This window comes from Anser cygnoides, chromosome 4 (genome assembly GCF_040182565.1).
Source record: "Anser cygnoides isolate HZ-2024a breed goose chromosome 4, Taihu_goose_T2T_genome, whole genome shotgun sequence".
NCBI classification, from domain to species: Eukaryota; Metazoa; Chordata; class Aves; order Anseriformes; family Anatidae; genus Anser; species Anser cygnoides.
This window is the reverse complement of record NC_089876.1, coordinates 35768127-35795478: the sequence shown is the minus strand read 5'-3', so window position 1 is coordinate 35795478 and position 27352 is coordinate 35768127. Positions and strand designations below refer to the sequence as shown.

At 38.2% G+C, this 27352-nt stretch overlaps 1 long non-coding RNA gene across 1 annotated transcript in view; it reads right to left on the bottom strand.

Annotated features, from left to right (window-relative positions):
* Positions 1–18081: 18081 nt before the first annotated feature.
* LOC106042416 (uncharacterized) overlaps positions 18082–27352 on the bottom strand; it is a 28127-nt gene continuing 18856 nt past the window's right edge. The window contains exon 3 of the long non-coding RNA XR_001211090.3: positions 18082–18745. This is a non-coding gene — a long non-coding RNA (uncharacterized lncRNA). The remainder of the gene's footprint in view (positions 18746–27352) is intronic.

Genomic DNA, 27352 nt, shown 5'->3' with positions numbered 1-27352 from the left:
ATAACCATGTGTAAGAAATTACCATAGAATTACAAAGTTATTACACGGCTATTTGTGGCTTTGCCAAATACAGTGTTACTTGATCATTCTTAGATTAATGGGGTGGTGATCGGGTTTGGCCATTTACCTCCATTTTAGGTCGTAAACCTGATGTTAGCTGAACCAAGTTCCCAGTCTAGTAGTCATAGCATTTAACATTTCTTTCCCTCTGCAAAAATAGGTTGCTGTTGGGAGATACGATAGGCCCCATTTTGAGGAAGCAAATCACAAAGTGCTCTGGTTCTTAAATACAGACTATTTCAGGATTAGGCTTTCAAACAGACTCCATCAAGACCTTTTCAATAAATGCATGTTATTTTATATTCCCTGCAGTCTGTAAACAGATTCTCAAAGTTTGGAAATACGTATTTTCCCAACATTTTTTTTTCCATCAAGAGAATGCTGCTTGCCACCACCCTTCTCTGCACTGTAATGAGCTAAATTTCATTTAACACATAACTTTTATGAAGGCAGCATTCTTGCAAAGCACAGACCTATTGTTTGTTAAATCTTGGTGCAGAGAGAGCCAACAGACACAAAGTTTGGACTTCGAAGGCTGCAGAAAATCCTTATACATAAATCTACGTGCATGTGTACTTATATATATATATATTTATTTATTTATTTATGTGCCTGCATACACACATACACATATATGTATGCTATTTGACATTTGCTCATTGACAGCATAAGAAACTATAGATGAACGAGAAATTTAGACCAATGCACTTCCCTTGTCTCTTTAGTCTTTTTTAAAAGAAAAGTCAAGCTGTGGACCTGAGGCTTTGGCAAAGAGACTAGTCATAATCTGTAGTTTAAACACTGATTGCAACCGACTGTTCCTTCCCTGCAGTTTTGTTCTAGTTTTCTCCCAAAACTTGAACAAAACCAGGGCAGGTTATGCCCAGGCTTGGCATTAGCTGTTTTCTTTATTGTGTACTGAGATCAGTCACATGGACCTCAACTGACCAGGTCTGAACAGAAGCAAAACACGACCCTTCAACAGCCTAGAAAGTTCACCACCTTCCTTATGAGTGAGAGTTTAAAGCAAATTTACAGATTTTAGGGTAGATACAGAGTTGAAATTCCTATGTGCTTAGATGGACTTTAATGGTACACCTCACAGCAGCAATAAAAGAAAAAAAAAAAAAAACTATTTCTAAAAAATGACCGCAATTCTAAAAGAGCTTGACCTTGTCTTCCACTTTATTGAATAATAAGTGAAAATGTTGTGGCCACAGTGCCTTTGCCTCATTTTGTGCTCACTTTACAAAGTTATAAATGACTATAATGCGCAGTCTGTGTCATACATAAAAAAGATGTCCTAAACTGCTGGCCAGCAAGGGTCATCTTATACCTCACATGACCCTTGCTACAGTCTGACATATGAGAAAGTCTTTTTGTGTTTAATCAAAAACAAGCTATGAAAGAATAGGAAAGAGAGCCTTTTCTCTGAAAACACTTTCCAGAGAAGCAGCAAGGATTCAACAATGCACTCACAGTCTTCTCAGTTTTTAGTCAGCTCTGCCATTGATTCCCTCCACCATCTTGAACAAACTAATTTCTCAGTATCCTAATCTTCCCCAAATCCCAAATGCAATAGCAATGCTTCCTGTCTCTATCAGTAAGGGAGGTAATTTGTTAATATCTGTAAGCCACTTTAGCTCCTTGGATGAAAAGTGCTATTCACACTCAGATTATTATATTCAGAGCTGAAAATAATGGTTGATATTCAGCTATGTATGCTTTCTATAGTTTCAAAAAAAAAAAATTAAAAGGCCTTTTTTCCCTGCTTGAATGTAGAGCTCTGAGCTAATTGAAAATCCTCCCCCAACCCCCAATCTGACTGCTGTCAAAGTGACTAACTTTTCATATTAATGCAGCTGAAATTCATAATTTCTTTTCCCTGAACCTGTGAGGAAGGAAAAAGTGTAGAGAAATGCACACAGTTTCTTTGCCTGCCCATGAAATTGCCGCCTCCTCTGCCGGGAGAGGCTCCAGGGAGGGTAAGGGCTCTGGCAGGACTGACAGTGGATGCCCTCATCACCGTCTTTTAACCAAGCACACAACCCTTCTGTAAGGGAGGTGTCTGTCAGCAGCTCCAGCCGCTTGCTGCCGAAAGCCCTGCTGGCACTGCAGTCTGGTTCAGGAAAAAACTCTTCTTTAGGAGTGTTAATATTGGCACCCTACACCTGATTCCAGCTTATTTCTTAGCAAATAATTTCTCTTTCCTTTCACCAAATTCATCCTCAGTGGAAATTAGAAATATATATTGCCATACTCTTGAAAATTCCTGAATAAATCATGGACCGGGTGATTTGAATTTACAGCAGCACCATCCATCACTTCTTGAGCTCCACAACACTAATTCTCTGTTTCTCTTCCATCTGAAAGCAACCTTGGGAATTAAGCACTGGGTATAAAATCACCCCACATTTGTTACCAGTGATATTAAGAAAGTGGTGATTTCACCTACTTCAATTTGTCATGCTGTGTTCTCTGAAGAGAACAATTACTAAATATGGAATAGTTGCACCTAACATTTGTGTTGTACAGATTTTTAGACTACAACACCAAAGAACATAGACAGCTCTTGCACCCCCTCACTCCCCTCCAAATTCCCTAATAATGATTTCATTTTTGAAATTGCAGGCCTTGAAAGGTTAAGGCACTGCTTACTGGATTCACCTGGTTAGAAGGCATGAGGATTGGAATGTGGCTTAGCCATATTTAAAGCCCATATGCAGAAAATGTTTAATGTTTGTATCCCAGGAAAATAGGAGTAAACCTTGTCATAAATTTCTAATTTGATAATTAACTGTAAGATATGCGAATAATGATAAAATAGACACACCACACCCCACCCCCCCCCAAAAAAAAAAAAAAAGAATAAGGAAAATAGAAAATAGACTAATCAGACAAAACACCATTTTTTGGATATAGGCTAAATAAGAATTTTTGAAATTCAAGCTGAGCTGTAAGTTTTTAGAATATTAAACCAAACTGTAAAGTGTTATTTGGTCTTTTAGTTTACCTTATAACTTATAGAACTATAAAGAAGAGAAAAGAAACATCTGAGTACTATGTAGCAAGAATGGGACAGATGTTTAAAACCTTTCTTTATATACTGAACATGAGAGCAAAGAGGGGTGATAGAAATGAAAGAAATGACTACATCCAACAACAAATCTAACTCAGGGAGCTTCAAATCAAGGGGGACCTGATAACCTCCCTCAAGCCCCAAAACCTGCAGTTTTCCTAGGACTTTGCACAGTGCTGCTCAGCTGTATTAAGAAAAAAAAATAAAAAAAAAATAAAAAACATTTAAAAATATGCAAAATAGCTTGTGAAGCTGATTACATGTATCATCTTCACAGAGGAATAAGTTAGGACTGTTGTTGCTTGGCTTGCCATCACTGAACTCTTCACTTGCTTCACACCACAGAGGTTCTTGAAAGCAAATGTGTCTATATCCAGCTATTCCTATGGAGCAGAAGAAATCACTCAGTGTTGCAGAAGGGAACTGCTTTCCCTAAGGAGGTGCCCCAGCCTCAGCTAGCACCCTGAGACTGGAGAATGAGAACCATCACATACATACTTCTGCCCTATCTATGGCTCACATCCAAATTAATGACTTTGTCAGCATCTTGATCACCCCGTTCCTTTTACAAGACTGATTGTATTGCCTTCTAACTTTTGCTAAAATAGTTACATTTGCTTTTATGACTTACTGTAGTTAGGTCTGTCTCTCATTAACCTTCATAACGAGTGAAGATCTGATGGAGAGGGGTTTCTCCATACACTTTATCTCGTGCTATGTTGGAAAATGTGCTTAAGCTCCTCCACCTACTTGCTGTCAACCACAGATCTGGAGAAAAAGGGAGGATCATAGGTGCTCTGCTGACACTAGGCTTTCACCGACTTTGCCATGGCATATTCTGATTCATTGTAGACTAAAACAGCAACAAAATGGCTTGATAGACTGTAAATTATATTCAGTGATAACTAGGCATGCATTGAGTAATAAATGCATTGATGTTCATGTCAATAAAGCTATATTCAGAAGTATATGCAGAATTAGGACCACAACCTGGATAAAGTATGTTGTAGTCTCAGTTTCTTTCCCTTTCTGCAAGATAATCTTCATCTGGAAAAGGAATTAAAAACTGCATGTCTTACAATAGAAACATGTAATAAACATCAAAAGACATTAGCAAATTAAAAGAGAGAAATGGACAGAATTTTGAGTCCAGCTTTTTGTGGATTTCCCCTTAATTTCATGTAATAATAATTATGATTTATTTCATAATTTCATATAGCAAAAAAATAAATATTTTCCCAGATAAAAATGTATTATGTCTTGAACAGTATGTGAAAGAAAGAGGGAAATATCTAAAATGAATCCCAGGCATATTTTATGTAGATTACAGTAATAAAATCTCAACCTCTGCAAACATCAGAATCAATGTTACTGTAGGGGTCTGACCCAAAATTCATTGGAGTCTAGGGAGAGATTCATCTTGACTTCAATAGGCTTTGGATTAGGTTCTGCAAGAACAGCCAAACCCTGCAAAAAAAAATTGTTCTGCCAAGTTCAAAACCAGATCTTTGAATACAAATAAAACTGAACCTCAATATCATCTCTTCTTGCAATAAATTTTTCTAAGTTCATTGGGTAGAAGGAGCTGAGATTTCACAATACCTAAAAGCTCCAGTTCCCACATTCCAACAGAAATAAGGAGACCTGATGGGGTTTTTCTGGTTCCATCTTTTCTCATCTCTGGAGAATACTGAAGACATGGCTCCTTACACTTTGGTGGAGCTTGGTCTCCGTTCCCACGTGAAACTGGGTAGGAACCTCTACCACAATTACAGTTCACAGAGAGGGAGAGAGATGAAAAACGCATCCTTCTTTTATTTGGTTTCCTCAGAGATTATGGATATAAATCCGGTGCCCAGATGGAAGAGAGGCTTTCTTTTTTTTACTGTCTCCACAACTTCTTGGCTCCCAACCCTCTTACTTGGAAGTCATTTTTATTTATTTGGGGAAAGATGGAGGCTGGACAGTTGTGGCCATATTTCATACATTTGCAGTCCAATGACTTTAATTGCTCTGTGTTTTTTTTCCACTCCTCATTTCCCTATTACATTCACTCACCACTGCAAAAACAATAAACCCCAGGATTGATCCCCTGGCCCTGCAGCATATTGAATGCACTTAGTGTCCTCAGAAGAGCAGCAGCAGCCATCACACCTCTCCTAGTATTCACTCTGTGAGCCCTTTCAGTCTGCTTTGTTCCAGTCTGGCATGTACACCCCTTGGGCTGAACTGATAAAATAAAACAAAAAAAAAAAAAAAAAACTTAAAAATGGTGTCTAACAGAGCTGGCAGACGTTCAGGTGAAGGTTTATTAAGAATTGCAGCACTGTTTGATAATGTGGGTCAAGGGATTCTGTGGGGATGGCTGGTCTCTCCATTGCTGGTGACCTGCATGGGTTTAGGGCTGGGTTGGAAAAACAGTGATCTTCAACAGTTTTTAGTAACTTCTCATTAGTTGAAGTTTAAGATGTATGAGCAAGTCTTGCGTTACATGGGACAGGTTTTTCTAAACAGCTCGTCTTGTAGTATTCTTCTGTCAATAATTATTTATTTTAAATTACATAGCGTCATGAGAATTTAGTGATGTGTCTCACCATACTCCAGAAATATTTTTGTTTAGGTGAGGCAAAGGAACAGTGGTTCTAATTTCACTAGTCACAGTTAATTCTGAATATCATCTATCCTCTATTTATAAATAAAAACAAACAAAAATTGGATGATGCTTAACTATATTGATTTTTTTTTTCAGGTTGTTTAATATTTGAGATATCTTTCATTAAGCAAAGTTGCATACTGCAAGGAAAGCTATAGCAAATCTTTCTGTTTTCAGGAGACACATCTATTGACACTTCTGAACTATAAACACTACAGTACTGTAAAAATGTGTGTAACAAGAATAATATCTCTGTACATGACAAGGCAGTGTTTTGATTTTCTTTGAAAATTTAAATACATGAAGAAATGATGAAAAAGCAACACAAATATCTCAGGGAGATAGCAAGTCAGGTTTTGTGAGAAAAAGCACTGTTGTTACTATTAACAGTATTTTTGTTGACTTCAGAAACGTGAATAAAAATAATTCCCACACAGGCTCTCTTAAATGTGTAACACTCTAGCACACTATATTATTTGGGTTTAGTATGCAGAATTCCTACATTTTTGCTATTTAATAGATGCATAAAAATACTCACAAACACATAGTTCTGACATTTTAAATAGAGATCGTAATTAATTTTACTTTCTCTTGGTCAAGACACATAGATTTGATTTAAAGCGATAGTGAACATAACACTTCTCTCTAGTTAACATGAACAAACATCTCTTCATGCAACATTCATTCAGTTCAATATGTTTGGAAGAATTATTTGATCAATTTACCAGACCTGATGTAACACAAATTCTGAATATATGGTTACTGGCTAAAAGTCTTAAGAACATATGACTCTCCACAACAAATGTATTTATTGTCTACTTCCTCCAGTCTTAGTTGCCAGTTAGGTTATCAATCATCAAAGATATTTTAATTAAAACCGATTAAATGCAGAAAATAACAGAGTAAAATGGGACACAGAGGATTTTTGCCTTTTTTTTTTTTCCCCACAAAAGTAGGGCTAATTTCACCCACAGCTATTTATTTCAGTTTCAAAAGCAGAACTCAATCATTATGTACAAGCCAAGAAAATTGGAAATAAAGAGGAAAAAATAACACTGTGGAGCTAATAAAACACACTGCTAACAGAATCCTGATTATGAGCATATAACCTTACTTTCCTAATACATTTACAGTAAATTTCCACAAGTTCCAAATGCCAAAGTTCCCAGTTTAATTATGAACTTACATTCCTGAGACCAACGTATGTGTATTACCTTGCACAAGAAATCGTGGAACACACACACACTTTTTTTTCTTTTTTTTTTTTCTCCTTTTCTTAAGGCAAGACAAATCATACTAAGGGAAAGGTATAAAGATCCATGTGCACTTTTCAGCTTCAGATAGAGACAAGGTGGCACTGAGGTATCCAAGGATGCTCCTTGCTCAGGCTGCCAGTGTTTACAGCCTGACAGACACCCTTATTCTCTCCCCATTAACTTGCAAATTACTCCTGCAATAGAAAGCAGCTTTTGTAGGAATTCTACAGGAAGAGTCATTTACAAGGTCAAACGACACTTTTTTCTTGGGGGAGGACCATCACACTTTTCAGGAATCCAAGGCTTTTGCGCAAACAGTCAGAGAAGCGCATCCTGTTGGGAGCAGGCTGTTCCTTCCCCGGCTGTACCAGCTGCTGCAATGCTGCAGCACGTCTTGCCTCCAGTATATCCTGAACACAGCTGCTGTGCGATCCTGGCTCTGCAGTATGGAAGTAGCTTCAGAGCAGTAATTTTCTCAGAATTAGAGAGAGGAAACTCAAGAAGACCTAGCAGACAGAGATGATGTCCAACGGTTTGAAAAAAATAAAAATAAAAAATAAAAGAAGAAAAAAATAACAACCCTTCTTATGGTGATTGAACTTTCTGTAGCCAGAACTACTTGGTTTTCTGTGAAGACTGTTGATTCACTGCCTTTTATTATTTTAATATGTCTCTATTAAACTAACAATGCATTAGGAGCCAAATCCTCAGCTGGGATAAATCATCTGATTTATCAGCCTACCTTCGTGACACCCTCCTTGCTCTAGCCCACAGTGTTAAATCCCGCTTCAGCTTCATCAGTAAAAACTTCTTCCAAGTTAAAAGTGCTGGAGACAAACGGAGGAAAAGACTTTTCCTGTTGTTGCTGATACTGCTCAGAGGCTTAGCATGGATTTTTTGGGGGCTAAGGATTTAATTGCAATGTCTAATCTGAGATGTCTTTAAATCTTGGATTCTGTTCATTAGACAGATACTTTCTGCTTCTTTGTCCAAAACCTAAGCATCACAAAAACAAGAATGCATAACACTGGAGCCTCAAAAACATGCTCTAGGCAGCTCAGCTAGACAATGATGTTCCTAGATGAGATTTTTAAAATCTGAAAATAGTGTTTCTAAGAATCTTTGCCAAAGCACTTTGGGGCCTCTTTCCACCAATGCAATGCACAATGGTCTGCGACTGAAAGAATTTGCAAAACAAAAGGTTCAGGACGTGAAATGCCTTCATCCCAAGTGGCCTGACAGAGTAACAAAATAATTATTTAACATTTGTTTTTCTGTATCATCCACAATGTTGTAAGCACTTCTCTGAGGCAGGAATATGCAGCTCCTGCATAGAGACCCAGCATGCCTGGCTGAGGGGCTTTCACCACACTCTGCATGGAGGACCACTGTGAGAGCTGGGAAAAATCCTTTCTAACACATACCTCTGAGGAGAAATCTGGTTAAAAACAGTTTTTTGTTTGTTTGTTTTGTTTGTTTGTTTGTTTTTTACCATTTCATCCCTTTTTATACTTTGAACACTCATAAAAAATAGGATCTAAACATATGAACATGAAGAAATGCTGCCTGATGCTTAATGCCACCAAATAATTGTATTTTTCTGTAATAAAATATATTCATAATCTCTTCCAGTTACATTATTCATGTTTTTTTTTTTACAATTAAAATGTAAAAGAAAAAAATATTTTCCAGTCTTCTATTTTTATAATATAAACAAAAATTAAGTTGATAATCCCATTTCTCTAATCAGTTTGTGAACTGCAGCATGCATTCAAGAACTATTTGGCTACCAGTCAAATCATTAACAGAAGATCCTTTATTTTTCTAATTTGCTGTAAAAGTTTGAAATCAAGTTCTTTCTGTGTTAGTTATGTATTTCTTTTATGTGGTGAAGCACTTCACTAATTCCCAGATGAGTCTCACTTATTTGGAGCATATTGAGTGTATTTTTCCTTTTTATTAGTGCATATAAACTGATATAAATATTTGTGTGCATAAATATTTGGTACTTCAAACCCTCAAACACACAGTTTTTATTTCTTAACTTATTTTCTTCCGTATAAAACCCTTTACATCTCTTTCTTGGTACTCTTTTCATGTCTTGACTTTTTTTTTTCCTCATGGTTTCACAAGTTCATTAAGGATGTGGGCCTCTGCATTTGATGGAGTATTGATATGAGTACAATTACTGTGGATTTGCACTTGTGTGCATGCTGAGAGAGTCAGACTTAGCACCTCTCTTCTCAAGCTTTCTTTTGTCCTCCTTAATACTTCAGAAATTAAGCTATTTTCTGCAGTTAAATCTTACCCATGTTCCCATTCTATGCAGAAACAAACAAAATCCAGTTATCTCTGTTGAGGTCCTGCAAATTACAACCTTCCACACCAAAATGATAGCTTAATCTTTCAGGAAACAGCACTGACAGACAGTATTGAGCTTTGGGGATAATAGTTCACTGTGGTATGAGACATTGGTCAAAAAGCCACGTGAAGGGATGCAAGGACTGAATAAAATTTAACTTTGCTTTTGATTTTTACACTGATTCACAAAGAAGGGTCTTAAAACATCCTGCCTCAAGTGTTCACCCTGAAGAGCTCTCGTAAAGGTAGGCTTCATTTTCCACTTTTAGTAAAATGGGTAAATTACATTTAATAGCCTTCAGAGAATGCTGTAAGCATAAAATTATGTAGGTCTAACACTAAATTCTTTGTGTGTCTTAATTGGTATTTACTGTAAGCTGTAAACACAGTGGGTGAAGGTATATGGGGGTAAGGCAAGGAGGTGTGCAAGTCCCTTATGTCTCCTCTTTTGTGGACCATGCTCCTTTCCCATAGAAAGGCAGCCTGCTGGCAAATGCCAAGCACAAAATGGTAACGGACTGGGCAGTTATGGCCACGTCTCTCTCTCCTGTCACTAACTGAAGGTGCATGCTGTAGATGTTGGTACCACCCAACATGACCCACAACATCCAGGGTGCTGTGGTGGGGATACCGACACCAGCCAGCCCAGTAACACAGCCATTGTTCCTGTGTTGTGGAGGAGCAACTTTCTTTTCCTGTTACTCTAGCTGTTTAAAAATAACACATTCCCAAAATGAAGGAGGGAAATTGCAGACCAGGGGACATGAGAGATCTGCCGGCACTTCCTGGTGTACAATGGCAGGAAGACACTGCTATAGTTTCTGTGGAACCTGGATGGCCTGATATAATACCGAGAAAAAAAATACAGCAAGCATGTGTGATAAATCTGTATACAACACATGAGCTTTGAGTTAAAGGACAAATAACACTAGATACTTTATCAGCTGCATTAAGAAAATGTCTTGTCCACTGGGTGTAAAGGTAATTAACCCTGTTGTATCTTCATACATAAAACCCAGTGACCTTTATCAAATAACCATTTCACTTATATATTCATGCTTTGTTTCTTCCCTCACATGTCATCATACTGAACTATTACAGAGAGAAGATACACTGTGTTTATCTGACCAATTTCACAAAGGTGAAGATTGGTGTCAGCTCTGTACCAGAACATCAATATTCAACCAAGAGGAAGAAAAGTGAAGATAAAAGAGAAGGCAAACCATTTATGAATAGGTGTATGTTATACAGGCACAAACAGACACCAAAATGAAGCTATGCTATAATGGTACTCCAAAGGTAAGATCCAAATGTTGGGTTTGAGCAAGTTTCCCAGCCTTTGGGTAAGTTAATATTTTAGATTCCACCTGCAGGACTGGTCAAGGGTTCCTGTTTCAAACTCATGTCAGTGATACCTTGGTGAGACACCATAATATACCTCACCTTGATACGTCCCACAGATTAACCATGCAGGCTATAAAAAGTTTAATTTATTCTGTTTTAAACACTGTTATGTTACTCTTTTGCTAGGAAAGCTGTATATAGAAGCCAAATTTTCCCATGACATGTTGTCTAGGCATTGAGTACTGGTCAGTTTAGCTGTATGCTCACCTTGCACTCCCTGATTCAGATGATCAACCATGATCAAGCATGAGTAGCTTGGTGTTATTCAGATACACATATGTATTTGGTAAATAGATGACCACTACAGTAGTTGGGTTTCACCAAGGAAAAGCCTGTAATACCCATAGTGTCTTCAGCTGTGGCATGAAGCAGCAGAAATGAGACATAGAAAGAAAACAAACAAAAACAAAAACAACCAGACTATATTCAGTTTCTGGTATCTTCACTAACAGTTTGAGAGCACATCACATTTCAGATCACAGAGGCACATGATTATTTTTCAGTCAAAACCCATCACAAAGACACCAGAAGGGGAGCAACTGGTTCCAAATCCTATTGAGTCTTAGTCCCATGCTCTATCTGACATATGCTGTGACAAAGTATGTGGACCTGTAATAAAAGTTATTATAGGGGCAAAGCAAACAAACCCTGAAGCCTATTAGAAACATTTAAACTTGATGGAAAAATTGCTTTACAAAAGTATGATAAACAAAACACTTATGAGTACCTTAAAAAACAATGTCAAATGCAAGATTGCAAAGATCAACAACAAAAATTAAATGAAAAAAAAAAAAAGCACAAACGTCTCCAAAATTAATGACAATATTTATAGAGTAGATCTAAGCACAGACCTAATATTTAGCTTTATTTAAATTTTGGCTCCCAAGAGAATTAAAAAAACAGCTGGTATTGTTGATCTAATAGCGCCATGTCGGCCCAAGCAGACAGTATAAGAACTGTGTGAGGTTCAATGTCAACAAGCTATAGACTTGGAAAAATTGAGTTTACTATTTTATTTTATGTTTAAATGTTGCGCTGTGATGCAAGTGGAATTAGATGAAATTCTAGAGCAAATATACAGTTTGAAGCTTAAACCCTAATTCATTTAGTCAGTTTAAGCAAAGGGAGAAATATATATCACCCCACTCATTACCACCAGCTGAACTGTATATTACAACATCAACACAGAACGTCAGCTGGCTTGGCTTCTGGGGCTTGTGAACTATGTTCTTTGTAGTTTACTTTGGTTTGCAGAAGGGATCTGTAAGCCTAAGCTATGAACAACAACATAGCAAGCCTCGTTCATTCTTAATTAGTCACCTATTCAGAGGGGGTGGTTTACTGTCTGATTGTCCAAAACCTTACAAAATTAAGCTCCATAGTTATCTATTTATGGATTACAAAGTCTAACTTTTGGCATTGGAAATAACATTTAAGAGCCTTCCTCTTCTAAATAAACACTTAAAAATGAAATGGAGAAAAAAAAAAGAAAAAGAAAAAAAAAACAGGAAAAGATTTTATCCTGATGTAGTTAGCAAAAACTGATAGTTATCTTCATTATGACACAGTGGACTATAGAATATAGCATCCAGTACAGCTCTACACCACCTTTCTATGTGTTACATATGTGGTTGTGAGAAAATATCTGGGGCTTGTTCAGCTTGAAAGGACCCAAGTGACAATCAAGATATTTCGGTAATGACACTGATACAGACTAACAACAGAGTAAGTAACATTTCTGATAGTCAAACAAAACATGAACACAAGTTTGTGAAGTTTTATTCCTCTTTGACCTTGCAAGCAATTTGGTTTAGCAAATCCAAGCAATTTGGATGTTGGCTCTGTCTGACCACAATTCCTAGACCTTTTCTGACCCATGTCTTTCAAATAAGGGACTGGTGAAACTCTACCAGAAAGCTTGAAGCTTTTCTGAGCTGGGCAGGATTACAATCAGCAGACATCTCCAGAGAAAGCCTGTGATCTTAAAAGTTGCAGTCTGATTTCTAGAGGGCATCTCTGTAAATTCAGACAGAGCAAGCTGGGGTATGGTGGGAAAATGAAAGCTGATCTCTCTGAAAGTGAGCAAGGGAGACAGGTCAGCCATGAATTAAGTGCAGAACTGTGTGTTAACTTTCAGTATCTGTTTTTCTCCGCTGCATTCACCCCTTTTCTAAAACAGTACGGCACTGCCCCACGTGCTATCATTAGTATCTCAGTCTGGTGTACTGTAGCGGTAACAACAAACCCTGAAGAGCCAGAGAAATGTTAGAAAAGGCAGAAAAGACGGGTCCAGTTATGCGCACACAGTCTGCAGTTAGAGCGAGAGAACATGGAGAGCAATTCTGCATCTCCACCTGTCACTCCAAACTGATGAGGACTGTGCAATCACCTTATACAGATTCATAGCTTGCCAGTATACATTTATATTTCTAAATTTATACACACACATTAGTATGAGGGCTGCCGACAAACTAAAATCTGGTTTGTTGGTGCCAAAATTGATTCCAGATTGCATGTGTAGAATTCTATATAAACATCTTGCATGATCAGAGGTTGTGGAATGTGTAGGAGGGCCGAAGAGCAGCCAGCTCCTCCACCCAGCTCAGGACACAAACACCCAAGGGCCCGTTTGAGTCACATTGTACCCAGGAAATCATTCATAGTAACAGATTTTTAATTCGAGTCACAAATAGGACAAGTGGGTCTGAGCTGTTCCCCCTCCCTCCTATGTCAAGGGAACAGAGTGAAACACTAGGACAGAAGTCTCTGTAAAACCCCAAGTGCCTGGAAGGAAGTTTCTTCCTTCCAGCTTTTCCAAGTTGGCTTTTTTCCAGCTCACGAGGAGCAAATGTCAGAATAATCCCGACACGGAAATCTCTTAGCCATGCTATAAGGTCTGTCTACACATGGAGGGGTGGGAAGAGGAAGTGTGACTACATGCATTAGCATTCAACTTCTTTAATTAAAACAAATAAATAAAGCCAATAAATATTTTTACCCAGGGGAAGTCTCTTCCCAGATTCAGGCCCAATAGTACGCTACTGATGTGATACATTGCATGGCACCTATCATAAGCTATCTAGTGTGGCCCTTTTTCTTCTTCTTTATAGTAATTCATACTGAGAGCTCATAATCTTCTACTAAGATGCACTTTTTTATAAAAAATAACAGAAAAATGTTTCTAAAGCCCCTTTTATAGTGAAACGTTCTTTTTTTTTTTTTTTTTTCCTATTGTTGCATATCTTTATCCCCTCCAGAATGATTTCCCAATGATATATAGTGCTAGATGCTCTTTACCATCAGTTTCTTGGCATTAAATTGCACCCAGTTTAATTTCTGTCACATCCGGCTGGACAATAAAATTTTTGGAAAAACCTGAGCCTGACACACAGGAGCTGTACATAATTCTTCTTTAATGTTCCTAAAGGCATCTTTTGCATTCAGGAGACCATTTTATAGCACCAGACTTATTTCTTTAGTATTCTACCTTCCCCCTTTTTTGGATCAGGTCAATGAGAGTAGCAAGAACTATGGAAAATCTCTGGATTAAATAACCTATAATATCCTTCCAAACAAAAACTTTTTTCTTTCCTCTTCATCTGAGAATGGACATGGCTTCTAAACTAACTGTCTATCAAACCTGGGTTTGACCTTCATTCTTCAGTATAAATGTCAAGGATGCAGTCCCATTTCAGCAACAGCTGCTGATTCATATAAATTTGAGAATGACCTGAAATCTCACTCAAAGTGTTTTGTGAGGTCTGACAATTTCAGCATATCTTGATTTAGACTATGACTTTTTTTTTTTTTTGCTATAGTACTTGGACACATGAGAAATTAATTATTGTAGTCCTAATTCAGCACTAGCAGTTGACCATACAAAACAAAGGGCAGACCACTGAAACACTGCCAGACATGCTCACAGCTCCCGGACAAGAACTAACAGTGCTCTGGGCAAGCACTGGGATCTGTGTTGACCTGGTGGCAGCTGTGGCACCTGGAGTCACTCCAGTGCTCCCCATCCCAGTTTCATGCCCTGCAGTTGGCCCTGCATCATGAAATAAGTTGACATACATCATTTTGCTCTTCTCTGGACAGCTGGGAAGAGGGATTTTGAATCACTGCAACACACATCCAATGCACACCCTAGGAGCAAATGCTGATCTACCAAACCACATTTCTTCAGCTGGACGGGCATATCCAAAACAAAATTATCTATCCTTACCAAGCAAAGTCCTCATAAAATTGTATAAGCACTTTTCTTGCATCTGGTGATAAGGTCACCAAACAAAATTGTTGTGAATGCCAGGCCATAATAATATTGAGATAATATATTCTGTGCTATACAGCAGCTGGTGGGCCAAATGCAGGCTGGATTTTTTTTTACTACATGTTGTACTGTGCAAGAGCTTGTATTTCTTAGTCACAAATGATTCTAATACATCATTTATAAAAGATAAGCTAACATGTTGCTTGGGAACTGTAATTAAATTAATAATTCCTTGCCGAGTTCTCATTAACTCGTACAGTAGGAACAGCCATAGCCTGAGGTACTCCTTCCTGCCTGCAGTTTTATTTTGTTTTTCTGCACATCTGCTTCCTATTGTGCCTTTTAATACTAACACCTTGAATGCGAATGATTCCCTTAGGCTTTCTGGCTGGCTACCTTAATATTGTTTCTCTCCTTTAAAAAAATATTCAAAAAACCTGACCTAAACTATTCAGTTCTTCATAAAACACTACTGTCCTCACTGATTCTTTGTGGCATATCAAATAATGAAACCTTAATGAAGAGAGCTTCATTGTTACAGATAGTAAAAGAAGTACAATTATTCTTTTTAGTTTTGGTATCAGCCAAATAATTTACTTAAGATCACCCTTTATGTAAATGTGTATAAAGGCAGGATGGCCTAGTAGTACAACCTGATTTCCAGAAAACCAAGTTTAATTCCCTAATGCAGCACAGACTTTGTGAGATTCACTCACAACTAAATCACGTAAGGTTTGTCTTTCCTGTGTCTTTAGGTGCCTATTCCCTGGAAAGAGCTGGATAACCTGGAGTTTGGCACTTGTGACTCACCAGTGAGATGATGGAGAGGGTGGTACTTCACATGGCATGCATGGGAACCACCCTTCTACGCCAGCTGAAAAGGAACAGATGAGCAAGGACAACTCTCTGATGGCAGCTTCTAGCACTAGACTCTCTAGACTGCAGGGAGGTGCTCAGTATATTAAATGTATTTCTGGCAGATCTTCACAGTCTGTAACCATCCAGCCTATTCATCAATGAATAAGACAATTCTGGATGGTGGTGGGTTCATTTTAATGCAAAAGTCGTAGCAACTGCACATAATATAGAAGATCCTCTGCCTAATGTTTTTCCAACCCCTACCACACTTCCAGATGCTTTCCTTATCACTGAAAAGTTGCCTGCTGCCAAAATGGGGTTTTCTTCACCTTCTTATTACGCAGTTTTTCATTGCAAGAAAGACAGCTTCATGGGGACAGAAAAGAAAGAAAGAGTTAACATGGCCTTGAAGCACGCTCAAGAGGAGACCAAAATCAAGGACTGCAGTTCTTGCTCTAAGAACTGCTTACACTTCTACTGATGAGAGTTTAATGGAAAGTACATTGACCTAGCCTAAGTGCTCCTGTTCCCATGCTTGTTAAAAATAAATAAAATAAAATAAAAAGAGGGGAAAAAAAGAGAGACAACTCTGTAGGTCTTTTCCCTTTCATAGGCATTTCTTGTCTGCTTGTTAATTAATCAGGTAAAGTTTAAATCATCTCACTCACTCTTCACACTTCAAGCCTTGATGGAGCTTGGAATTTAGAGGCAGAGATACACATACATTTAATATTATCAACATACCACTCCATTTACTTTCTATTCTTATGCTCTTCCTTATGCTCAGTATAAGTCGTTGCTGGAGACAGGATACAGGACTGAATAGTCATTTGCCATTACTCTTATTTCACACCTTACAATGTTCAGCAGCTTCTGAGAGAGGAAGAATAAGTAGAGAGGAAGACCAAGTAGAAAAGAGCCCTGTCAGCTGATTAGTAAGGGAGACAAAAATGCTTTGGACTGTTGAGAAGCTATTTATCTTTTATACATACATTTTTCTCATACTTACTACTTGCTTGCATTATAAAAGAATTTCTCCTTTGCCATGACTGTTTCAAAAGCAGGCAGTGCCCAGAAGTTATGCTCCCTTTGAGAGAGGAATCCTTATGTTAGTGAAACAGAGAAGCACTTCATTTCCAGACGGGCACAAATTATGTCTGTCTTTCCTTGTTTTTATGAGGTCTAGTATATCAAACAGGATATGTTGGAGGTCCCAATTCAAGTACACAATTCACTTTATGCAAATGTTTATGAGCATTACTGAGTAGGAATGGCTTTGCCATATTAGGGGCTAGGGAAAAGGATTTGGAATAGTATATGTCCAGACTCATGAAGATTCAACCACAGATGTCTCAACAAAACTCTTGAAAGGAAACCAAAAGTTCAGATAGCAGCAATCTTGTTTATGGGTGAAGTTCGTGAACTCATTTGTTAAGAAGGGGAGAGGAGAGACTCAAAAATGTCTTCAAGAAGGGGAAAAAAGGGAAAACATCGTATTCTAAGATCCCAGTGGTCAGATTATAGACATCTTAATAGATTATGCTGATACAAAAATGTTTGTCACAAGAGAAGAGAGAGTCTTTCTGACAAAGTGTCACCTATAATAGTTTGTTGCTTTTTCTGTTATATATTTCTGGTAAATTGGAGAGAGCATTGTGGCTGCTCAATATTCAGTCTTTCAAAACTATGCCATGCTTACACAGCTTTAATTCTCCCTTTCCACTCTATTTGTCACTTCCTGTACTACCTTCCACTTTATTCTCTGAGAGGCACCAAAGCCTTGTGCATCACGCACCAGGAAAGCTGCAAGGAGGTGGTAAGCTAAAGTCCTCCTGTGCACAGAACCATGAAAGTGGCTTTCTCAGTGCAGCACTAGCATACAGGTGCTAGATCAATGCTAAGTCTAGTGTGCTCCAGTTGAGTTTGCATTTTTTTCTAAGACAAGTGGAGCTATCATATATTTGATAGTGTGTACTGACAGAATAAAACATCATGTATCCTGGCTGTAGCATATTCAGCTCTGAAACGCATAAGCTATACCATCTCCATGGGAATCCTTAGGTTTTATGGATTTTGTGTGTGTGTGTGTGTGTCATTAACTGATTGAGAAAGAACTTTTCCTTGGCCAAACAGTGAAGGAAGACAGGATAGAAAATTCAAAATATACCACACTTTTAAAAAGAGTCTCTTTTACTATTTCTTCACTATGTACAAATTACATCCAAAGACAAAACGTCAAGATTATGAAACCTTTGCTCAGAACACTTTGGAACTGGCTGGTTTCTGTTTATAAATCACAATAATAGAAACATTACAAAAAGAAAAGACTAGCAAGCTGAAAATTAGAGCTAGAAGCTGCCAGGCTGGGAGTTCTGGTCCCAGTGGTTTGTGAGCAGTCCCTTAATAGTTCTTTTTTTCCCCTTTCCAACTGCTTATGTCTTCCTCCAATCTGTTTAGTTTTGCAAAATAAACATCAGCCATCTCCTCTAGCAACTTAGCCCTCAACTGTTTCTACCTAACAGGCCAGTCTTTACATTTTCCTTACTGTTGCAAATTTTCTTTGAGGATGCATTTCTATTCCCTTGAAATTCTTTATCTGCCCAACTATTCTAGATGCTTGCAAAATATCTTCTGAGACACATTTGGTCTCTTAGATGCTGCCAACTCTTCTTTCTCTGAAGGTATTGCATTTAGAAACCTACTGAAAGTATTATGAAGTTTGGTTTCCATGCACTTCTTGGAAGCTTTTAGTTACAGAAACTTCAGAACTTTTCCCATTGTGTTTGGTATTCATTCCTCCAGGCCTGCAAGACAAGCAATAAATGAAGACATTCAGATGTTTCCAGATGCAAATTCTTGTACAATTTAGTTCAGTTTAGAGCAAAAATTTATTTTACATCGTTTTCTTCACTAATTGCTTGTATCGACAGCCTGCCTACACTGCGTTTCCCAGCAGTCTAGTTCACTGTATCATTTCAGCTGGATGAGTTATTCACAGACACTATGAAACAGAGAAAAATAAAGCTACTCCATGACTATGGTCCATAATGCATACTTTGTTCTTCAAGAACCTCACAAACATTAATAATTCTGTGTTGACCATACCAAAGTGCAGAAACAAAAACATTTATTCTAAGATCTTATCCCTAAGGTTTTCTGAATGTTTTGGCATCCACAAATCACCATGACAACTTCCAAATCCCTCAAAGTCCCTCTAGAAGACGTGTCAAAAGAACTGTAAAAAGTAAGGCCCCAGAAAACATCTAATTCAATGTATTTTCATTTCACTGCTTATTTTTCAACCGACTATGACATTCTTAGAGAACAAAAGTTGAAGACCAAACACCTTTTCTTCCTCAATTTCTTTTCTAAAGACGTTGCTTTAGCATAAGCCATTTGGGGACGTAGAGCATGTTTTCCTTAAAATTTCTACCAGAAAGTTAGTGCAGAGTCTGTAAAAAGCACATGTGCACGTAGAATCACCAGGTTGACACTAGAGGTTTATTTTTTATGTGCATTTCCAGCTATTTTCAGTGGTTTATCTACATCAGAAAGCAAGCCCTATATAGAGCATGGGTGATATTCTAAGTTCCAATAATGTACAAGGAAACAGCACTAAATCATTTCTGCTTGCTGAAATGTCAAAAGGGCTTTAGCTGACACAACTTCACAGAAGACTGGCTGTAAATCCTGCCAAGTTAAAAGGCACCACTTTCATGGAAGGACAGCAGAGATGAGAAATTCTGTCACAGTGCCTTCCTTACACTGCTTTCATTTTCTGCAGTTGCCTGACAAAACGTTTTTGTTCAACTCGACGTGGATGGAGAAAGCTTGCAGGATTGCAAGCTCTCAGTAGGCAATCAAGAAGTGGCGAATGTTTAGCAGTGCACACGACTAGATGCTGACCTTAATAAAACTGCCTCTTCACTGAGAAGCCTCAGAATTTGGCAGGCTGCACTCACAGTCACTAATTAAAAAGCAGCCGTTCCAAATGTGTTTGCACAAGTGTCATGGTCACACTTCTGTCTTTATGCTAGGTATGTGATCAACATCAGAACTACTCTATAGAAATGCTTCTAGAAATGCTCTAGGAACCCAGTTTTTGAAATCTGGGCTGCAGCTACTTCAGCTGCATGTGCAATTAGGGGATGAATAAATGAGTAGACAGCTGCTTAATATTTTCCTTGTCTGTGAAAACAAGGTTAACCAAGCACACAATGGATACTGAAGAAAAATGTTAGTCACTGTCTATGTGTTTCTACCAGGATAAAAGATAACATTTCACAACTGCCCTTGTGTATCTCATTTTGAAAATCAGTCCTTAGTTATTTTTCTGGCACTACAAGCAACGTCAGTTAGCCAGTGTCCAGCATACTACAAAAGAAAAAGGTCTTCAAAGACTTGTTGCTCCACACCATGAGGCCTTTGCAGCTTTGTCGCAGCTAGAGAACAGCCCCTATCTACCATAGTGTAGATGTGCACACCACACAAGAGGAAATAAGAGTAAGAGGAAATACCTCTTTGTATAATTAAAAAAAGAAAAAGAAAAATCAAAAACTTAGCATTTGACAATTTAGGTAAAATCACCTTTCTCTGTAACTTTATTTCTTGTAACGAAACCATCCTCTTTCATACAAAGTTCTGACACTCCAAACTACAGGAGTCGCATGAGAGCAGAAGCAAGTGTGGAGCCTCTCCATCACAGGAAAACGATCTCCCAACCCATCCAAGCCACCCAACATTTAATCTTCTGTACTGCAAGTGACACTAAAGGATGCATTCCTTCCAAAGTCTGTTTCTGACATCCAGAGATGCTTCTGGTCTGGGGTTTACAGAGCAATATCATTATTCCCTGTGCTGCAACCGAGGGCATGGTTCTGAAATATTTCTAACTTCTGCACAGTGGGTGAGCCCCTGTCCTTAAGCTAAATTGCAATAGCAGAATAGAGCAAGCAAGGGCATTTCCCTGATTTTTATTTCAAATGAATGGATGTGGCAACTGGGAATATCATGAAATCCTAAAGAAGGGTTAGAAAGAATGTCTAAATTATAAAGGATATTACATAATGTCACATAATATTTATTTTCAGAGGCAGCATGCGTGGACTTTGATTTTAGTCACAATTATAATGAATTTCACTCATGTTTCCTTATTAGTTTCTGTTACTGCTGATTCCTTGCAGGGCATGTTAGGCAATTTCATTAAAAAAGATACTTCTCTGAATTACAAAACCAAACCTCTTTTTGTGACAGGCTTTTAAAGAGCTGACACCAAGCTTTGTGAGGAAACAGGAAAGATTCTTTCCTCCTAGCACTAAAATGTGAAAAGGTGGATGGAAAACCAGGTATCTATTCCAATCTGACACCTCTTACATTAAAACATATTGCAAGAAAAAGCTGTCTGATACCAAGATTTAAAAGCCGAACTTAAATGTGTTATGCTTTAATCTACACAGGATCAGCTCTCTCTAGTTCACTATTTAGCAAATGTGTAATATGTAACCCAAAATTTTGAATAAGTTTAAGGAACAATAATCAGAACACAATGTTATTAAAAAAAAAAACAAACATGAGAAATGCTTGTTTTTGTAAGACTTTAACACTTCTTTCAGAGCTGAAAATTCAAATGCATCTTCTAAAACCCATAAAATTGAATTAAAAATAATTAGGATAATGCTCACTGGAGTTTTCATGACAAGAGATACATTTGCTTCCACCCATGCATCCTTGCCATTAAAATTGTTAATTATGACAGCATTGGAGGTACATTACTCTGCCAATAGGAAGTAATGGAGAAGAGTATAAGCATCTAACTGATGAAAACATAAAAGCATTTAAGATTCTGTATTCCTTGCGCTGCAGTTTGTGAGCCTGTGGAACTTACACATAAATTAGAATTTTACTGTGCCCATCACCTGAACCCCATATTTTTCAATAGCTTGATTTATGTCTTCTAAAGGCTCTCTAGTGAAAGCTTCTGTTTCACTCTATTACAGAGATTATAACCTAAAACCATACTGCTGTAAGTGGGTACTTTACACCACACACTGTGAGAGCAGCCTAGAAAGACTTATTGGCAGAAACAGTGAAATTTCTCTGAAGGCTAGACATCCACAAGGAAGCCATGTAAGTCAAACTAAACAACCAATAGTAAAACTGGATACTGAATGAGATGGCTCTGTCTTCTATATGTGTCACATTTTAAAACGGTCATATTTTGGACACTCTTTAGAGAGCTCAAAATATGTTTTATAGACTTTTGTTCTCTGTGCCTATTTTGTGAACTCCTGTACCAGTGAAGTATGTGAACAGTCTTCAGAAATAGAAAAACATGTACAGCTGACATAAATGTCTCATCCTTTCCAGATTGCACACTGGTCATTAGGATCTCTGTTGTGTTTTAGAACTATTGAGATCACAAGAAAGATCATGGATAGACTCAAAGTAAATGGACGAGAACCAGACCAGGATATAACAAATTCCTAGCACTAAAAGCAATGATCTGTTGGATCTGAAACCTGTAATAAACCAAGGGCCAACTATCGCAGTACACTCCAGTTTAGAACAATGTATTTATCTTAAATGAAGACCTTGTGTGAGAGGGGGCAATGGATATATTTTGGTTAATTTTCAAAGGCAGCTGTTGTTAGGCAGAGCCTCACTGGTTTGAGTCCCCCAGGAAGGGTCCTAGTACAAAAATATTTTGTAGGTGAAGAGGTCAAAAGTGAGTGCCCTTTAGCCCAGGAGGACTCAGATTATCAAATGACCCTGCAATTTGTCACAGACACCATTATCACAATGCATCTGTTATGAAGGCTAGCATATTGTATATAACATGCACATGCAGAGTTTTTTTTTTTGGTGTTTTGTACAAAATACTGAAAAAGTTGGACTAGATGATCTTTGTGGTCCCTTCCAACTTGGGATATTCTATGATTCAGTATATATACATGTTTATAAACTTAAAGATATACACAGAGGACTCTGTTCTTTCTCTGGAAAGATATCCAGGATCATACACATCAAGCACAAAACAGGCACTGGCAATGTTTCTCTACATATCCAGTTTTGACATCAACAAATTGTTATTTTACAGCTTAGATTGTCTGTGGCCATAATGCTTCTTCCAATTTGTACTTAGGTATCCGTATCCAAAGCAGAACTGGAAATAAGATTCTCCTTTTGTCTCTTTGTCTCAAGCGTCTGAGATAACAGGGTTTATTTTCTCCACTAAACGCAGAGGCATTGGTAATGCCAGCATACTCCATTATCCCATCAGAAGGGTAAACTGTGAAAAGAAAATGGGTGCTACTTTTTCAGCTCTTGGTCATTTTACCTACTTGCTAAATGTGCTTTTCTTTTGCAAAGCAATTGGACTATAATGATTAGAAATGACCAGTTGTCAATGAGTCACTGGTGACTGCATAAAACCCACTATCATAGAGAAACACTGGAGGACATTATTCTCATTTCACTTGATTATAGGTTGAATTTTTAAATATGATTTACAAAGAAAAAATCATTGCTGCCCAGACTATCACAAACCAATGAGAAAGTTTGCCTCAGAAATTTAAACCAAACAACATTGTGAGAGAGGACTTTTTGGCCTTCTAATGATGTAATTTGTGGATTGATGATAACTAGGCACAGTGCTGACACTAGCTCCCAGACAATAGGAAAGTACAGGAAATCCACAAGTCGAATCATTCTCCTTTGAGGATATACTTTGTCTGACCTGGAGACTACACACTCAGCCCTGTCTAAAAGACAAAGATTAGTCACTGAGGTAGGTGTGCTCTCACTCCTACCTTGCATGAACCTGATGACAGCCTGTAAAGGATGGGTCCTCATGAAAAGGGAGCTGGATTGAAAATAAAATATTACAGGGAAATCATTACCACTTAATCTCCATTTTACTTTCTGTCTGAATGCAAAGACTTGGGCAGTGTGCAGAACTAACATCAGCAGAGGCTAGGTTCCCCTCTTTAGCCATAAATATATGACTGAGGATTTCAGGATGGTGGTAGTATTCCATCTCATAAAAGTCTGTCAAATCCTCCCTAAACATTTAGTCTGAACAAAGAAGAATAAATAACTGCATGAAATAATTGTGAATTCCTAAATGCTATGTATTTGTAGAATGTCATCTTTTCTAAGTTTCCCATTAATGGGGAAGAATATCTGCCAGTAGACTAACTGGCTTGCCACAGTCCCCAGATCTTTCCACTTTGAACTTATTTGAATAATATGATTTGGGGTTAATAAAAGTAAAGGATTATTCTTTGCATTTCTAGTAGCCTGTATATGCTGAATTAATATCAGCAGCTTCAGAAGGCTCCAATATCACTGCATTCTTTAAGGAAAGAACCCACCCTCAAACTCATTTTAAGTCTTTTTTTCATTACTTATGGCTTCTCTGTTCCTCAGCCCTGCTTTCCACATCTTCCCTTTGCTCATACATTTTCTCTAGCACAAAACAGATTAACTCCAACTCTATGTAGCCAAGTAAAAAGGCATTTGGGATCAGGGTAAGGAGCAAGAGCAAACAGTGCACTGCAACAACAACAGTACAAGCTGCAGTATAGAGGAGCCTTGACAAGCAATGTCCTCTGCAGTGGCAGCCCTAAGGTGCCTCCATCCCATGGCAAGCAATGTCAAATCAACACCCCACCCCTTGCCCTGGTGCATGTGATGCCTTATGTGAAATGACCACATCTAGAAAGGCTGAGAAGACTGGCGAAACTTTAAAATGGTATCTCAAATGTCTTTCAAGATGTTAATAGACTTTAATAGCATTCTTCTGCCACAATTTTTCCTTTGCTGGGGCTTTCCTGCTTCTCACTTCTCTCTTCTTGCGTGCTTTCTCCAAGGCTATGGCCCATGAGCTCCTTGAAAGGGGCTGAATAACTTCTCCCACATGACAAATTGGCGGCACTGGATAGTTATTATTCTTTAGGTTAAACAAACAGTTTGGGTAGGGAGGAGGTCTAGGTTAACTAAGGTAACAAGAGGAACAGAGCTGCTGCTGAGTCCAAACACTTGGTGGGTGGCATTTGCTTGATTCCCTATTGCTGCTCTGAGTTGCACAGAGTTGGCAACCCAAGGGTTTCGCAGTCAGGAATCGGAACCAAAAATCTGCACATTTCTTGGCACTGAGGTCACAAATTACATTATGGTGGTGGTTTTTTTTTTTTCTTCTTCTTCTTCTTCCCTGGTTTTCCTCCTTAGATAGGAGAGCTAGCAATTTATAGTTGCGTATGCATTTCCCACAGGTTTGAAGAGAACCACACAGTGCAGATGTGCAATGCCACCAAAAGTCTCATCTGCTCCAAGGGGGACTTTCCACTTGCTGCTTGTGTATCTCAGTGGAAAGATGAGGCATTGCCTCCTTTTAAGGACTGCTGTGGTCTCAGCATCTGCTTATTTGGGGAAATCTCCCAGAGTTTGTCCCAGTTGCTGGTTTGCACAGGGAGGAGCTATTAAAGTCGCAGCTTTCATTTCAAGCAAATCTCTGTGTGTGGTATGAGATGCTGCAGTGTCTGGAGCAGGCAGCGAAGTCTGCCTGCAGACAGGTAAGTCCCTTGACAACTGCAAGGATGAACAGTTAAATTTCAGTGTTTGTGCAGAAGCTCATGCCACACTTTTAAAATAAACCAAACTAGATCACCGTGGGGTGTCTTGGCTTGTATACTTTTAGACTTTAGAATTTGGGGTAGTTGTTTAATTGGCTTGTTACTTCATGTCCTGATAACTCCTCCAGTACCGTAGCTTACCACATATTTGCAAAAGTAGAATGAAATAAAATCAGTCCCATAAAGATAGCATGATAAATGTTGCATCAGCAGTTTTCTAAAAGGATTTTGTTGTTATCAAAACTGGCAGACATTAAACAGACAGAGTCTCAGAATAATTGATATGAGCGACAGGATAAGCATTTAGTCTCCCAGTAGGCCAGCCACCTGTGCAAACAGCATTTCCAACTTCTATTTCAGTTGCTGGCTCCCGAACAGTCAATTATTTAGGGCTTTCCAGAGATTTCACTGGTGGAGAAAAAAAATATTCATGGCTGTTTTTGAAAGGTAGCTTTATCAGCATAGCTCAGTTGTGCAATTATAACCTCTGTCCTTTTTCCTCTTTAGACGACTTCAGGTTTCAGCAAGGCAGCTCTGCTTTGTTTAACTTCTGTGGAGCAGTGTTAGTACCACTCATAGTATTCCCAAATTCTACGGACCCTGCACATTCCCTTCTAGCTGCAATCTCTTGGCATTCACTGCAGAAGTACAGAAAGGCTTCAGAGAAGCCAACAATCATTGTAAACCTTCTTTTTCTCCCAAGACAATAATCCAATTCCTGAACAACTCCTAATGGGTGATTCCAGTAATGACTAAATACCAGTGAAAACAAACTAGTCTGACCTTTTCCTGTAGTTCAAGCTTTCCTGGGCATCACTCAACAATAAAGAATGCGTGATTAAATAGAGAAGTCATGAATCCAGAAAGAAAAGAATGGCATGACAGTTTTCCTAACACAAATGGACATTGGCGTACATGATAATAACCATATTAATTTAGATAAAGCTAGTAATTAGGGTGGGGGAAGAGGGGGTGCAAAATCCCCAAACAAACAAAAACTATTAAGAGCTATATACCTGCCCATGTGGGGGAGAAATAAAACCACTAAATGCAAAATCACGTGTTCATTATCTTTGTTTATGATGTCATAAATGCTGTTGCAATGTTTCTTGTACTTATGCCTGAGGAAGATATTTGGCTAAAGGAACCATGAATAGCCTATTTTATGCCTAATTCTACACTCATGTAGATTTTGGAAGCAACTGTGCTACTTATTTTTTTAGTGAAATCAATCATTTTAGACAAACAAAATAATTCATGCGGGAAAATACATTCCTAAACTGATGTATAAAGCGTTTGGCTCTGATATGATCATTAGCACCCTGGCACAATACTTAAGAGAGACAGCTGACAGCTCAATTTTCAGTCGTGATCAGGAGACAAAATACCAAATCATCAAGAATGACAATATAGGTAAATAATTTGATTATGCATTCTTCTCTTTCAAAGCTTATTTACAAACCACATCCTCATAATTAAATCTACCTTCAATTTTTGTTTTGTCTCTCTCAAAATGAATTGCTCACATTTCTGCCACCTCATTAAACAGGAATCTACTCCTTGCATTAGAAGGACCTTGCCTCTTTCTCCCCATTGCTTGATAAAGACAAGAGTCACTTTTCACAGTTATTGTATGGTAATCCCCAAAACGATGAGAAGCACATTATCTGGGACAGCCCATGGTATGGTTTGTTTTGGGGATGCACAGAGGGACTCTCTCACAGCTGACAAAGGAAAAAGGTCCATCTGAAAAAGTCTTATCATTTCAGTAAGCAGTGA